This window comes from Ostrea edulis, chromosome 2, assembly GCF_947568905.1.
Source record: "Ostrea edulis chromosome 2, xbOstEdul1.1, whole genome shotgun sequence".
NCBI classification, from domain to species: domain Eukaryota; kingdom Metazoa; phylum Mollusca; class Bivalvia; order Ostreida; family Ostreidae; genus Ostrea; species Ostrea edulis.
In genome coordinates this window covers 49,489,494-49,501,696 of record NC_079165.1, presented here as the reverse complement: position 1 = coordinate 49,501,696, position 12,203 = coordinate 49,489,494, and the positions used below count along the sequence as shown (strand labels likewise).

Below are 12,203 nucleotides of genomic sequence, written 5' to 3'. Positions count from 1 at the left end.
TATCTATATAGGTAAAATATTAAATAAAATATGACAACACGTTGTAAAACGTAAGCGCTTTCATTTTTAAAAAATCTTCAGACGTTTTACATAATTATGTTGTTATGACTATAACAATATAATGACATAACAATACAGAGGGAGTCATTTGGAGCGTATTATTGTGACGTAATACAAAGAATTTACATTAACCTATTAAGCGTAGGTCTAAATGAGCGAATAAAATATTTTTCTTTTTCTCTCCTTTCCACTAAATTGTCTGTGAAAAGTCTGTAAAAAGGGAAAACATTAAAATGTCCATTTCCACACATGTCTAAATGTTCACTCAGTTTTATTTTACTGTATTCCGGTACTTGAATGTGTTGCTTATGTACACGAATTCTGACTCCAAGAGTCGTTCCTGTCTCTCTGATATACATTTGTTTACATCCGCTACATGTAATAACATATATTAAATTCTTAGAGCCACAAGACATATATATATATATATATATATACATACCACAGATTTATACATACCACAGATTTATATATACCACACATTTACATATACCACAGATTTACATATATACTAGATTTATATATACCACAGATTTACAATATACCACAGATTTACAATATACCACAGATTTATATTTACCCCACCTCTGATAAGTTAGCTGGGAGATCCTGAATAGTGATTGGCTCATTACAGTCACGTGAAGACGTGGGATATTCTATCCCACGTCACCGTCAAAATTTATACCAGGCTTCCTTGTGAGTTATCTTTCTTGTTGCATTTGTCAACAACAATGACGGCCAAACGGTTTGCAAGTTTGGCAGCAGACAAGATAAAAAAAAAAAAAAAAGAAATTTCTGATTAACTCCAAAGAAACTATTCAAAGTAGGCTGCGACACGAAGCACATAAATGAATTGGATAGGTTATAGGATTGTATTTCCTCTCAATAGCCTGGAATCAAACACAGCTCTCCATGCAACATGTGTAATGCAGGGAAAAATTATGGTATGATTTTGTCTGTCTACGAAAATCGAAATCGAACCTGTGTCCCTCTGCAATGCAGTCAAGTGTTATACCACTTACAGAACCACTCACAGCATGATACTCACACGGGTATATTTACACTGCTGTATACGTATAATGGTATGATGTTTGTCCATGCAAACGTTTAAATACAGCCGTTTTTGAACAAGGAATATTTATGATATGGTGTTGTCTGTAGTTCTGGTATGCAATAGCCTCATGCATATTATCATAATAGGTCATCGGTGGGGTAAATTCGTTACCTAGTCATCTAGTGACCTGATATGGGATGACACCAGGTCATTAAGTTTTATACCAGGCGACTTAGTGACCTGTTGTCATCCCATACCAGATCACTAGATGACTAGGTAACTAATAATACCACAGATTTATATATACCAGATTTAAATATATACCAGATTTATATATACCACAGATTTACATATATACCACTCATTTACATATGCTAGATTTACACACACCACAGATTTATATATACCACTGTTTACATATACTACATATTTACATATACCACAGATTTACATAATTATACCACAGATTTACATATATACCACAAATTCATATATACCACAGATTTACATATACCAGATTTACATATACTAGATTTATATATATATATATATATATATATACTTCTATTCTATAGCACAGACTTACATATACAGATTTATATATACCACTGTTTGCATATATATATACCAGATTTACATATACCACAGATTTACATATAATTATACCACAGATTTACGTGACTTAAAATACATGTACCACTAGTGCTGTTTACATATACCACATACTGTTTATAAATTCATTCAATTTGAAAAAGGAATTAATTGAATCTTGCTCTTATCAACCACTTGTAAGATTGCCCTTACAAATTTAATGAACTGAAAGATACATAAGATCTGCATTCATTTGATCATTCAATATCAACTATGTACTTCAATAAATTAATTTCAAAATGACAATTACTATAATTAATCTATGTCCGTCAATATTTCTGTGAACCCCTAAATATGGATAATCACCCTTTTTTATGATTTTTGTATGTGTGTGTGTGTGTGTGTATATATATATATATATATATATATTATTTCTTTGTATGCCCTCGACAGGGCCCAAAATTAGAAACGTGATAATTTTTCAACTGCAAATCTTAAATAAAATGTGATTGATTTCGAGTGAAAACTCTGTACACAAAAAGTGGTACAATATCTATACAGAATATCATTCCCAAAATGGTTTTATACACCTATACAAATTATTTTAATCATACAGTATGCAATATTATATAATTTATACAGTATGCAGGGGAGATATATTCACGAATTCCATAAGTGGTAATACAACAGAATTATCTCATGAATATAGCATTTAATGTTACCTATTTGATTGTTGTTGATACCTTAGTAATATTTCATCATTTCTAATTTTATACTCGTATATACATAGCATTTTGCAAGTACAGAGAAAATTCGGGTGATCAAATTTGGTGACAAAATCAACTTACAATTAGGCCTAAAGTGATATAATAGATTTTTCATCGATTGTTCAAACAAAACAATGTGTATCAAACATTGCTTTTAATTTGTTTACCTTTAATTCATTTAACATAAAATGTAATTTAAAAGATGTCAGTTACCAATGACAATAATGACTTTGCCTTCTTCTAAAACAAAACACGTGTTTGACCTATTTCTGACCATTGTGCAGTTTCGTCTGAAATCCGCCAAGCGTGTCAAAGTTCAGCAGTAGGAAATTGACCAGTTATTGTCAAAACATTATAACAATGAAATTTAATTGGAGTTATTCAGCTATTAGGCTGAATTTATAGGGCAAGACTTGGCAATCTGTACATTTTTTTCATTTCGCGTAAATTTTAATGTGCAGACGAGACAGTGTGGATGGGATGGAAAGTGTCTGTACATATCACATGTACGCCTAAGTTTTCCTTCAACTTTGATTTTGGTATAATTTGAGAAAAAACAAAAATAATACACACACAGAGAGAGATTTGAAGTCATTGTATTTTCTTTGGGCATTTAAAGCTATTCATTAAATTAAAATAAAAACAACTGCAATCCAGTTCGGCAGTTGCAAAAGGGAATAGCATGCACACAGACCAACAAAAAAAAAATGCATAGAAAAATTTTAACTGGAACATATTATCAAATGATGAAAGACAATTCAATTATTAGAAAAGGGAAAACTCACTTAAATTATTAATTACCCTGTTAATTATTGTTTTGTTAATAAGTTAACCTTCGTTAGAACCAGAGGTTATCCGGCCGATAAACCCTGCAGACAGTTACTGTGATAATCAGAAAAGTGTCGAGCATACCTTTTTGTAAACTCCTCATTCACAACTCCAATAAAAACAAAAGTTTATCACCTTGCACGCCACCAATTACATAAGGCAGGTTTCTATTCAAGGACACAGTGCATACACAGTTAAAGCACCCAATTCACACGGGATCATATGGCTCCAATAAGGATTAACGTACAATGCCAATTCAAAGTTTCGCTGCACCTTGAGATAGCGAGCACAGCTTCGACGAGTCTCATACAAACTAATCTGAATATATCTGTACGTGATGTAATACAACACCCCCGACGGGTTTCCCACCTCTATAAGACTGACCAAGGATCACCACGGGGTACTGTACTAAGCGGCACGCTGGTATCTTCTACAGGTCTGATAAATGCATGCTCAACAGTTTTCCACTTTTCAAGACGCCCCTCGCCCCCAAAGTCCTACTGTTTCTAAATTTAGACCACCTCTATTTTTCAATAAGCGTCATATTCAATTTGAATCACCCCACTCCTAAGAAGAGAAGAAAAGAGAATATCAAAGAGAATTCAGATGATAAACGGAGGGAGGGGGGTACCCTATAGCCTGTGTCTACACTCTGTACCTGCCAAATATTCAGTCCTCCGTATCTCCAGAGTTCACGTCTTACAAATCAACTGTAAACAGCTTCAAGTGGTAAACGAGTATCATTTTAGACACACACACACACACACAAAAATCTGTAAAATATATTGCTACTAATTGATAGCATGTTGCGTTTCGCATCTGTTTATACAAGGCTTCCTCAAAAAGTACTACAGTTCTGAACACTACTGCTGTAATTTTTGTCTATACTTCAAAAATGAAATAACAGTTTTATAAATAGATATAAGTATGCAGATATCATTGATCTTGTGTAGTCCATAAAATGTCCCCCTTTTTTGAATATTGAATTAAACTGAGAAATATGCGGTGAATATCTTATCAAAAAATAATATCCGCCCGCGTGTTCAAAAATATCCGTAATTTTTTTTTAGACTTTTTACAAAAAGCGCACATATGACCTTGATGTATGTAACAAATGACAGAAGCGCAGACTCTCGAGAAATTTCCTAAGTTGTGTAATACGGCCAAGTTATTCATGATGTCTATCTTAATATGTACGATACTTCATAACACTGGATTGGAAGTTGTTTCTTATGCTGGAATCAAACTGGAAGCTGATGAAACTTTCGAAGCGCTATTCGGTGCCACTGTTTACTAATCTAGAGAACATCGACAGCGTACGATTGATTGTATATTGACTAAAGTTTCTCTTGAAAATATTTCTCTCACATGAAGACGTTACCATTGCTGGTGAAGGGCTGCAAAATTTAGGCCTATGCTCAGCGCTTATGGCACTGAGGGGTCTTTATCGTGCCACACCTGCTGTGACAAGGATCTAGGGTTTTTGCAGTTCTATCTGAAGGACCGCCCCATTTATTCACCTCTTACAACAAGCAAGGGGTACTGATCAAGGACTATTTTAAACCGGACCGATAGTTAACGACAAATTAACAAAAGGTTTGGTGATGTCCTATCAAAATTTTTTTTAAAAATGCTCAAAGCGATGAATGGAGATTGCAATGAATGTCAAAACTGGATGTTTCCCTAGCAATATGCATATCTCTGAATCGAAAGTTTGTAATAATGAAACTTAAATAAAATTCTTCAAAATGACCTCATTAGTTAATGTTGCAAAGTATTGTACATGTGTTAGCCTAGGTATAAAGAAAATAAGTCTGAAACCTGAAATACTTAAATTCTTACTGTAAACTATTCGATCAAAAAAGTTGAAAAATATATAAGTTTATGTGGTAAACAAATGATATCTGATGATTTTAGATCTTTATGTTAGGCGTCGCTTTTTAAAATCACACATAATTCAATTAAAAATATTTATATTTCTTGTATTCGCTAGCCGCATAATTTTTATCTCCAAAATTAAAAATAATATTTGTAAAATGATTTCGCCCTCTCGCCTCACTTTTTTGGTTTGAAAATCCGAAGAACTATTTTACAAACTGGTGAGGCCTAACGAGTAAATGGCAATAGCTACTTTTTTCTTTACATTAAACTAAACCTCAAGAGTCCGCGGGGCAGGTGCCAAAGCACTTTCTAACTTTTGACAAAGTTTAAAGAAAGGCACTCATAATGAAAGTCGTTGTCATCAAAGTCTGTGGGGATGTTTTCATACATCTCTATTTTACATTTATGAATTTTATCGGAATTTACTTAATTACGGTATTTAAACTTCGTCTGAACGCGTAGCAAATATACTTTTACTTACTCATGAGCAAATTTACATACATATATATATATATATATTATCTACTAAGCAAGTAGTGGTTTTAAGGAAAGTTTAAATAATTATAAAATTGCATATTGTTGAGTAACGATATAACATTTTCTACAATTTTACGTTCTGAAGTAATTTTCTTGAGATCGATTAGGTGAACAAGCATACGATATGTCTCCGAGTAAAACATTACTTAATCGCCGAGTTTCACCTGGAAAAAAACCTATTTAGTAAATAATACGCACCCCTTTCTCACACCGAAAATCCTTGAAAAAAAAGTGCATAGCATATACGACAAAATACGGTACTATGTATTCTTCATAATATTCAAGCATGAATATGGTGGTTTGATGTGAGAATCGGGAAAAATAGAGGCTAGATTTGGTCATCAAATTTTCATTTATTTGTCTCAAATGAACAATTTGCATTTAGATTTTGAATTTTTCCCCGGACCCCCACCCTCTTTAAGAGGGGACAAGCCCCCTCCCGCACTCTTCCCCTCGTCGCATCGCGACTCGGCCGTCTACTTTCAGCAGCCAGACTGGTCACAAATCATCAGGACTAGTAAATTATAGATTCTAGTAGTCTTTTTCACTTGTATAGTGAAAAAACTTAGTAGTGTCAAAAACTGATTAGATCTTACACCTTTCATTATTTTGACAATTGCTGGAAAATATAAATACCTTTGACTGAAAGCATTATATATGCTGATGCACTGTTAATAGACAGTCTCTGCTTCATTCATCATTAGAAACTGCATGGCCGAAAATGAATTGTTGAATGATTTATTAGACAGGAAAACCAAGATTATTTTCATGATGTCTTTGACTAAATCGGCATGTAGCAAAAGGTAGGAGGGGGGTCAAAATATACGATCCTCTCCCATGCGGACTTCGGACGTGGTTTGAGGCAATGAATATGATTTATGATTCAAACTTTTTTCCTTTGCGTAAATCAAGGCTCGAAATACTTTCAAATTATTTGAAAAATAGCGAGTAAAAATAGTAGACACTCGAAAATCTTAGCGAGTGGTGATTGACAAACCATGATCGTATCGTATTCGTTTTATACGGTGATACGCTATTCGCTTTTCTTTAACTTGCACTCCGAATCATACAAACGCTTACATGAACGACCAATTTCAACAACCGTTTTCATCCGGATTTTTCTTTTATGATTTGTTTTAGGGTGGGTGTAAATGTAGTCCGGGACATATGTCCCGCAATGTCCGATATTGATATTCGCCGATTTAACGTTTTTTGTCAGTGTTTCTCTAAATATCTTACTAAATGTGTTTTAAGACAATCACCAAGTATCTTCATTGTGAATTTAGTGTATGAAAATTGCCTATATATTTAGTAAATGGCTTTTATTTATTTTCTAGGGTGTAGAAATAGTCCCGAAAAAAAATTACGAAGTAAACGCATTTCCGGTTTTTATTTTCGCCTTGTTTATGCATAAAACATTTATAACTTTATGTATTGTGTCTTATTGATAATCATAAGACATCCTTATTTCTAGTTATTTTGTCTGATTAAACAAATTAATCTGATAAACGCTTTTTAAACCCATTTTTCCCTCGGGACATCACAGCTAATTGGGATATTAATAAAAGAACCGGACTGAGATGAAAACATTAAATTCGCATTCAGGTAATAAGGCAGTATTTATCATTAATATTTATAATATAATATATCACATTTTTACAAACTCAAAACAATCTAACAGCAATGTTAATGTACATGTATTACATAGAAGTTAAATGTAATGTAATTTATACATTATATCGTGGAAGGATAAATAAAATTGATATAGCATGGGGGTTGTTAGCCGTAAGTTAATAAGACGTGTAAAGAATGTCTAATTTAATTACGTTGTCAAGTTCTTGCTACATATAACTGGAAAATCAACAAGCATATTGTTCGCACATTTTAATTTTTAATATTGGTGGGGACAAACTTCGGCACCCAATGACGTTAAAGAATTTGACCATTCAATTTCAATGCTCACCATTTTCATATGCGTGTATCTGTATTATAATTGATTTTGGTTAATTTAGAGAAGGGGTGATGACCAACCTTTGTCAGCCAAAGAAAAACAGCTAGTGTTATCAACTTACTTCTCATCGTTAAATCATGTGCGCGCTTCTGCATTTGAATAATTATTTTAGACGATCATTAACCTTGATAGCAACTCTCATTTAATGTCAATAATTAGTAAAACCATGTATATTGATTAATAGTAATGCTAGAATTTAGTATTTACCTTACACAGTTTTAATGATATTGAAGATAAAATTTCAAATATTTATATTCATATTCGCTTTAAAATGATACATGTAGAGGACAGCAGAATATTCAACAAAACATGTAAATACTTAGTCTTTTTATTATTTATTTACTTATTATTACTTATAATATTTTGAATATAATTATAATCAAACTTCCTTACTAAACGTACTCTTCAAAACATTTGCCTAGCTATTCATAAAACGGGCTCAAACTGTCATCTTGTTCCGGTTTTATTTTTACACTCTTTCGTATCGGATCAACCATCGAAGCGATGTCCCACAGAAAGAAGGACGAGCATTCATATAACAAGTGGAATATTGAATAAATCTTTTTGTTATGATATCAAACAATATCCAAGTAAAATCAACAGCCAAATAAAACACATTAAAATCTTTATTTTAATTATTAACAAGTCGAAAACAAAAACCGGAACTGCGTTTTCTTCCTAAAATCTTCGGGACTACTTTTACATCATAAAGAATAAATAAAAGCAATTTACTAAATAATTAGGCAATTTTCATACACCAAATTCACAATGAAGACACTTGGGGATTGTCTTAAAACACATTTAGTAAGATATTTAAAGAAATACTAACATAAAACGTTAAATCGGCGAATATCAATATCGGACATGGCGGGACATATGTCCCGGACTACATTTACACCCACCCTTTGTTTTAGCCTGGTACCCGAGGCACATCGGAACAATTTTCTATTATCGTACCGGTAACGAAGTTGTAACAAGCTAAGGAACAGACCTCGTCAACTTTTTAAAGTTACATGGTTTGGTTTGAACGTATTTTATTACAAAGGATTACAAAGGAATCGGGCACAAGTTCTAAAAACTTAAACCGCCCTCTCCCTATATACATGGCAATAACTATTCTCTATAGAGAAGTCGAGAGGCATAGCCTTCATCGACTTCTCTTCGCAAGCATTCATGTTTTGATTCTGGAAAACGTGTAAATGACGGAGTTGGTGACGGTTTATGCTTCGACCGACGTTTCGACTCAGATGTGCTTGGATTTACGAAACAGACAAGTTGTTTTCAAACATTTAACAGCAATGCACAAAACCGTCACAAGGAAATCAAAACTTACTTGCTTTTAATCCATTTAAAAGTCCCGGGTTTAAATCACAACTTTGATTACGTCAGCCTGCTTTTCTCTTAACTGGTCCCCTATTGTGACAGCTCCCAAGACCAGTTAAGGTATTCCATGTATAATGAAAGGATAATGAACAATTTTGAAGGATTTAGATCAACATAAATGATTATTGTTAAATAATGATGAAAGTGAAGCAGATGAAATTCACATGACTGGTAAATGATTAGAAGCTGACCTTTTTGCACTTAAGACTTTTTGGAAGAGTTGTCTGCCCTTTGTAAAAATAAGAAAACTCTAATTTTCTAAAAATGTGTGTGGTCAATGATTCATTTTATTTCATATTTTCACTAAGAGAAAGTGTTTGTTACTTTCTACCAAGAGATTTGTGTGAAAATATAATTTCTTTTTAAAATATTGTAATAAAACATGCCTTTCCCACATACTTCAATGTTAAATTCTAGGTGAAATAAATCAAGCAGTAAACAAAATTTTGAAAATTCCTATGGTGGATTATTTTTATTTGATGAACCCTTCAAAATGATACCATGATTACAAAAATTCCACCATCCATTTATTAGATATGAAATATGGTCATTATACATTGAATACCTTAACGTAAACCCGGGACAGGGGACATGTTGAAAATGGATTAAAAGCAAGTAAGTGTTAATTTCCTTGCAAGAGTTTTGTGCATTACTGCTAAATGTTTGAAAACAACTTGTCTATTGCATAAATCCAGGCACATTTGAGTCGAAACGTCAGTCGAAGCATAAACCGTCACCGACTCCGGCATTTACACGTTTCCAAGAATCAAAATATGAATGCTTGCGAAGAGAAGTCGATGAAGGCTATGCCTCTCGACTTCTCTAAAGAGAATAGGCAATAACATAAGTATAAAGTCTTTCATAATATGTAAGGGATACAAGACGAAGATGGTCTATAATGTCAGATACGGGACTGGCACGAGCCGCGTAGCGGCGAGTGGTCAGTCCCGTATCTGACATAATAGACCATCGGAGTCTTGTATCTTACTTAAAACATTGTTCTATGTAAAACAGTATTTCTCATAATATTGGCCTGCTCTTGATAATACTGGACCATGTTCAGTACAGTATGAAAAATAAAGTACTGTCAAGACAAAGAACTGACGTCACAACAATGTTTTAAGCATGATTATTAATTAACAGTAAGAATAAGAGTATACTAAAAAATAAACAGTGTTAGACATTTGTCAAATCAATTATTTTATAGAAAAATTGATTTTGACCCCACAAATGATGCTATCATCGATACTCTAGAAAAACGAGACGCGATCAAGAAATAAGTCTAGAAACTTTCACTTGTCTCGTTCCCTCTAACGACAGCACACCTGGACAATTCTACCTTCTACTAAAAATACACATAGAAGGAATACCAGGCCGTCCAATTGTCAGCGCTATTGGTCATCCAACTGAGAGAAAAAATTCAGTTTTTGGACATGCACCAACGACCTCATGTAGAAACCACACCGACCTCATATAGAAACCACACCGTCCTACCTCAAAGACACGACAGACTACATGAACAAAACACCAACTTTGAACTTGAAAACACTATTCTCGTGACTATGGATGTTGCATCATTATACACGAATATTCCTCACGATGAAGGATTGAGGCATGTAAGAAAGTCTTGAACAGTAGAAAACAACAAAAACCGTCCACTGACTCCTTGGTTGAGCTTTTAGAACGTTTACTTAAACGCAACTAAAATGGCACCTTCTTATGCAAACATATTTATGGACAGATTAGAAAATCAACTTTTACTACAAGTACCCATCAAACCCCTAATCTGGCTTAGGTTTATTTATGACATAGATATAAAATGGGTCGAAGGAAGGGAAAGTCTGGACAATTTTGTGTCCTTTTTCATTCATTTCACCATAGTATTAAGTTCACGGTGGATATTTCATATACCACCAATACATTTCTTGATACAACATCCCCTCTAAAAAATGATGAAATTGAATTTGATCTCCATGTGCACTTAGCTCTTCAGCTATTCATAGCTAAATCAGGTGCTGAACCCTTGTGAAAAAGCATGAATGCTATAATAAAGTAAATGAAAAGAAATATAGATAACATGACCGATGCAGAGAGAAAGAGCACAGAAAAATCCTGGATGCATCGTTTGAAATCGTTCCGTCCAGGTGGAATGAATTATTTGAATGATTTCACGCGCATGAACCTAAGATAAATCCTTAGTTTAATCAGTTTCCACAGCCTAATCGCCAATACTCACCCGATGAGATATTTTCTTTTGTATGACCGATGGAAATACACTTCGTTTCCTTCGTTGCAAGGCTCGGGCCTTACTTTAGCCATAATGAGTATTTCCAAAATTGCAAAGTCCTATTGTTTGACCTTCAAAACTTCCATATTATGTTTTTAAAAAATCGTTATTAGAAATCATTACAATCATGGATCTCTCTCTCTCTCTCTCTCTCTCTCTCTCTCTCTCTCTCTCTCTCTCTCTCATATTCCGATCTCAAGATTGCGACTTGAATTCGTTTTTTTTAAAAGGGGTGGGTGGGTTTAAAGGTAAATATATATTGACCTTGAAAACTAGTATATCATCAATATATCATTATTAGACTATTAGACTTCAAAACCATGATAAAACATTATTTTAAATATTCATAAGTACGGATTCACATAGCTCTTTATGTTTTGATATTAGAATTAAAAGATTGTGGCTTTAAAAAATCATTTGTTTGACCTTGAAAAATGTATTAGCTTGAAAACTAATATACATGTAGAATCTTTTCCATAGATTTCTCTCCCACTCACCTTTTGGATTGTTGATTTGGGTGCGAGATTCATTTGTTTATTAATTGGCTGTGTTGAATTTTTAGTTTAATCGTTTTCTTGTACTAAACATATTATTTTTCGTTTTCGGCACTATCTTCCCACCATTTTATTTCAAAATCATGTTGTTTTGGAAGTTTTCTCTCTAAATTTGTCTGATTTCTATAATTTTGAAAAAAAAAAATTCTACTTTCATTCCGACCCGATCACGATACAAACTTTCTACACCATCGCTGTAGACAGCTTACAACGAAACCATTTTTTCTCCATTCAGCACATCAGTGGATCA

General features: G+C 33.4%; 1 protein-coding gene across 6 annotated transcripts in view; it reads right to left on the bottom strand.

Moving 5' to 3' along the window:
- The window catches only part of LOC125679486 (solute carrier family 4 member 11-like), a 141,576-nt gene that overhangs the window by 95,849 nt on the left and 33,524 nt on the right, over nucleotides 1-12,203 (bottom strand). For 2 of the 6 annotated variants that reach the window (XR_008800003.1, XM_048918744.2), the window contains exon 1: nucleotides 3,385-3,782. The exons of 2 other annotated variants lie outside the window; for them this stretch is intronic. The gene's annotated coding sequence lies outside the window, so the exon portion shown is untranslated. Of the gene's footprint in view, nucleotides 1-3,384; nucleotides 3,808-9,062; nucleotides 9,392-12,203 lie in introns of those variants that run through there. 2 more of the 6 variants (XM_048918747.2, XM_048918746.2) reach the window with 2 other exon arrangements.